Source organism: Hippopotamus amphibius, chromosome 5 (genome assembly GCF_030028045.1).
Source record: "Hippopotamus amphibius kiboko isolate mHipAmp2 chromosome 5, mHipAmp2.hap2, whole genome shotgun sequence".
Taxonomy (NCBI): Eukaryota; Metazoa; Chordata; class Mammalia; order Artiodactyla; family Hippopotamidae; genus Hippopotamus; species Hippopotamus amphibius.
In genome coordinates, this window is record NC_080190.1 from 78,010,215 (window position 1) to 78,015,267 (window position 5,053).

Genomic DNA, 5,053 nt, shown 5'->3' on the forward strand with positions numbered 1-5,053 from the left:
ACACATTGTAATGTATCTACCTACGATGGAAAAGGCGTCAATTAATTCCTCTTTCCATTTATTTTTACCAGGAATGAATGTTGCGTTTTATAAAAAGATCTTGCAGCATCTATGCAGGCAATTATATGATTTTTCTCCTTAGAAACAAAGTTTTGGGCGCTTGGGAGGTTTGTTAGTTATCTCTGGCCACCGAACAAATGAACACAGGACATAGTGACCGAAAACAAAATTTGGTATCTTCTAGTCTATGTGGGCAGAAATTAGGGGGCAGCTTGCTGAGTGGTTCTGGCTCATGAGATTGTGGTCAAGGTATTGGCTGGGGGCAGTCTTCTGAGGGCTGACTTCAAGATGATGCGCTCACATGGCTGGGAGGCCTCAGTTCTGTGCCAGGTGGGCTGCCCCAGAGGTCAGCTTGAGTGTTCTCTTTGTAAGAGAGAGTTAGAAGCCACACTTGGTCATTTCTGCAATATCTGAAGGATGATGTGCAACACCCTTACTCAGTGTGGGGGAGGGCACTGCAGAGGCTGCAAATGCCGGGAGGTGGGGTCACTAGGCGCAGCCACAAGAGGTCATGCCTGATGACAGTCTGCAAGCACGTAGAAAAGCTGCAATTCATTAAAGGTAAGAACTGCCTCATCAACTGGATGAAGAAGTGGGTTGGGACACATATTGAGCAGCCAGGGGCCCAGAATCTCAGGGACCTTGGGGAGAGATGGGAAGGGAAGAATATGCAAAGTAGTTACAAGGTGGTTTCAAGCTCAGACGTAGAATGTTTGGGAGACTTGAGAAAACTGTCTTTCTCATCTAGAAAGCTGGGGACTAAGGTGTGAACTGAGAAGATTGGGATGGTGATGGAGTGATGTGAACATTGCGCCCAGTACGTGACCTGGGGACGTCTACTCTGCAGGTGGGCTGGGATGCTGACTGTGGGGGGTTTTGAGAGCCAGGGAGGATCCTACTAGAACTGCTGGCAGCGCCAACCTAAACAGCCTTGGCTGTGTGGCTGATGGAGCAAGAGGGAGCAAGGCTTTAAAGCAGAAATATAAACTTTAACAGCAGCTACTTCACAGCACCTACCTTGAGGGAGCAGCGAGCGTATAAGGAGGAGTGAGATTTCCTGTCGGTTTCACCAGCCAAGTCAATATTTGGCTGGAGACTAAGTGAGACTCAAAAAAAAAAAAAAAGTCCTCATACGTTCCTGTATTATTTTGCTTTCCCATCCATCCATCTATCCATCCATCCTATGTTTATTGGTCATTTACTTTGTGCTTTGATTCTCTAAAGAAGAAACAAAATTGTTGAATTTTCAATTCATATGATTGTGCTTTCCCTAAATCGTGACCACAGTCTTCTGTCTCTGGAGCATGTTACCACATAATCAAGGAGAAGGGAGCTAATATTTGTTGAGGGTGAATGTCACACAATTAACAAACGGCAAGACTGAAACTGAGTTCAGGTTGGCCAGTCTGTCTATACCAGTTGGATCACATCACCTAAAGTGATTTATTTTTTCCTGGCCCAGTAATCTCTCTCTCCTGACCCTCATCAGTTGTTGCTTCTTTTCAGAAGACTCCTTTCTCCCAAGCGTACCTGAAAGAACTCCAAAGAAAATTACATGAAGATATCGCTATACCTTAAAAAATGTTAGAGGTAAGTACCCTTTTGTAAATATCTATATGGGTCTCACATTGTAATCATAAGAATTCCTTTTAAATTATGGGCAATCAAGCAAAATTTTTTTGTGTACAAAAATAAACATTTAGAAACAGAAGTTTGATTAACAGATATAATTCTCAACAGATAATATATATTATTATGTATACGTAATACTCAATTTGTAACATAAGCATAATATAATACTCTCTATAAGTAATATCATCCACATTGTTACGGGCTGAATTCTGTCCGGCCAAATTCAGGTACTGAAGCTCTAACCCTTGTACCTCAGAATGTGTGACAGTATTTGGAGAGGCAGCCCTCAAAGAGGTAACTAAGTTGAAATGAGCTATTTAGGGTGGACCCTAATCCAAAAGACTAGTGTCCTTATAAGAGGAGATTAGGATACAGACAAACACAGAGGGAAGATCATGGCAGGATCACATGAAGACACAGGGAGAAAGTGACCATCAACAAGCCAAGGAGAGAGACCTCAGAAGGAACCACTCCTGCCGACACCTTAATCTTGGACTTTCAGCCTCCAGAAACCTGAGAAATAAATGTCTGTTGTTTAAGCTGCCCACTCTGTGGTATTTTGTTACAGTAGCCTCGGCAAACTAATACACATTTCACAGATGAGGGGATTTGAGGGTCGAGAAGTGAAATGATGCACAGGGACGAGGCCCTTTCAGGCTCAGAAGCTGGCCCACCTGACCAGGAAGCTGTGTCCTGCACCCCACCCCCAGCAGAGCATGCTCTAGGGAAATAGTAAATACTAGCTAGCATCTTCCTTGAACAATGTCACTTCACACCCCTCCCTGGGTCCTCTCCCCAGCCCTCTTCACAGTCCTCTTCAGGTTTGCCGAGCAGACCACCGGGGCCTTCGAGTATATCTTTTCTGGCTGGACTCCCACCGTACGCTTTGAGAATTCAGCTGTCACCTTGACTTTCAAAACAGTAACCGTAAGAGCTTCACGAATAATTCAGAGGATCCAAGAGAACATTTTTTACTACTTTTACAAAGGAAATTGATGGCTGGAGTTTCATTATTAGTCACAGCAGAGCCTGAGAACCCCTGAGGCCGGCCCTTCAGGCCTGGCGAGCTGGGAACACACTTGGGCTTCATCCGGCAAAACCAGCTCTGGGCAGCTCTGTTTACCTACGCGACTGGGTAATTGTCCAGACCCAGTGGGTGCGCTGCACAGAGAAAACCAGCCTGTTGGGTCCAGGGCTGTGCCGAGGGCACACCCCCAACTCCCCTGATTTCTTTTACTCCAAGCTTGGTCACCCCCCTTCTTCACTGAAATTCAACTCGGCACCAGAAAACAATGAAGCAACCGGTTTGCACACAGGGCGGTTGCAGAGTTTATTATCGGCCACCTTGTAAACAAAGGAGCCGAGGATTGTTTCCAGTTCCAAAGGGGCCCGATGGCTACGTGTGCAACCAGGTGGCCGGCGGCTGTGTAGACGAGCTCTCGCTCACTCAGGCCTTGCACTGGGCAGGCACGTACTCACTGCTGGCTTCCCAGCTTCTGCTATTTGGCCTTAATATCTCCAGATTTTAAAAAAAGTTATTTTATTCAAGTATAGTTGAGTTACAATGCTGTGTTAATTTCTGCTGTACAGCAAAGTGACTCAGTTACACCTATATACATTCTTTTTCATATTCTTTTTCATTATGGTTTATCCCAGGATATTGAATATAGTTCCTTTTAGTACTTTCAGCTTTTTAATGCCTGATCTTTTATTTGACATTGGAGTCCCAGAGTTCAGCCTTTGGTCTCTCCTCTTCCAGGTCCGCACTCCTCCTGGGTGAGCTGACTGCCCTGTCACTCTTCACCACGTGCCGAGGAAATGCCACCTCCATCTCCGGCCAGCATCTCTGTCTGAATTCCGGACATACATTCAATTGTTTACTGAATGTTTCCTCTTAGACGTCTCAGAGGGAGCTCAGGCTTTACACGTATAGACCGAATTCCTAATCTTTCCCCCAGAACTTCCACTTGCTGGAATTGTCCTCATCTCAGTCAGTGACACCTTTGGTCTGTCAGGCTGTGATCCCTGGATTTGTCTTGCCTTCCGTGAACCCTCAAACCCGGGACCCGATGTGCCAGGTGACTGGTGCTGGCTCTACCCTCAAGGCATGTCCAAACCCAGCTTCCTCCCACCACCACCTTGGCCACTCCTGGTCAAGTCCCCACTCTCTCTGGCCCAGAACGTCCTCTCTAACTGGCCTTTGGGACCCCTGGACCCGGACGGGTGCTTTTCCTCCGCAGCCCGAGGGATCCTGAGAGCCTAAGGCAGACAATGCTACTGCCCAACCCAATCCCATCAGCTCCCGGCTCACCTAGGATGGGCACCTTCTTCGAGGCGGCCTACACTCGTGTTCTTTTTTTCATTTCTCCCATGACCTTATGCCCCTCTTGCTCACTTTTCCCGAGGCCCACGAGGCTCCTTGCTGCTTCTCCGACCTGCAGACGCAGTCCCTACCGGCAGAGATTCTGTCCTGCAGTCCCCTTGCCTGGAATGCTCTCTTGGCACCCACAGCACTCAGGCCTTCAAAGTCTTGGCTCCAATGTAACCCGTGAGAGGCTTCCCTGACCACCGATTAATGCACACCCCGACCCGTTCCCCTTCCTGCTTTTCCTCCTCTGTGGAGCATGGCATCCTCTGACAAGGTCACATTCACTGGTTACAGTCTGTCTCCCCACTGAAATGTCTGCTCTACGAGGAGTGCTCTGCACCCCTGTGTCCCTCAATAGGGCCCAACCACTGCAGGCCTCGAAGCAGTGGTTGCTTAATAAGTGTTTGCTGAGTGAGTGAATTAACAGCATTTCTGCCATATGATTGCCCCTATTTAGACGGAAAATCCCACTGTCTGAGGAGGAAGGGTTTTAGCCAGTTCCCACTGAATTACTCTAAACCTGGTGGGTGTTGTTTTTGGAGTTCTGTCCTGTGGCAAGGGCAGTTTTAACTTAATTAACTCTGTGTGATGCAGCGGTCTTCTCTTGTTATGTCCATCTCATCCTGGTGATTAAATACCCCACTCGATGCACGGAGACATTCAAGAGATAAGGGTGATGTGCTCTAGAGCCCACGAGCCACAACTATTGAGCCCGTGTGTGGCAACTACTGAAGCCCGTGCGCCTAGAGCCTGTGCTCCGCAACAAGAGAAGCCACCGCAATGAGCAGTCCGTGCACTGCAACGAAGAGTAGCCCCTGCTCGCCAGCGACTAGAAAAAGCACGCATGCAGCAATGAAGACACAACGCAGCCAATAAATGAATGAATGAATGAATAAATAAATAAATAAATTTACTTAAAGAGAGAGAGAGAGAACGGCTGAAGTGAGTCAGGTCAAGCTGAGCAGCTTCAACTCCTTTCCCGGAACAGAGCAG

General features: G+C 47.4%; 1 long non-coding RNA gene across 1 annotated transcript; it reads left to right on the top strand.

The window, feature by feature from the left end:
• Window positions 1-776: 776 nt before the first annotated feature.
• On the top strand, window positions 777-3,552 carry LOC130853352 (uncharacterized). Its single transcript, XR_009053730.1, has 3 exons — window positions 777-907; window positions 1,567-1,650; window positions 3,452-3,552. It is a non-coding gene; the product is annotated as an uncharacterized LOC130853352 (long non-coding RNA).
• Window positions 3,553-5,053: the final 1,501 nt, after the last annotated feature.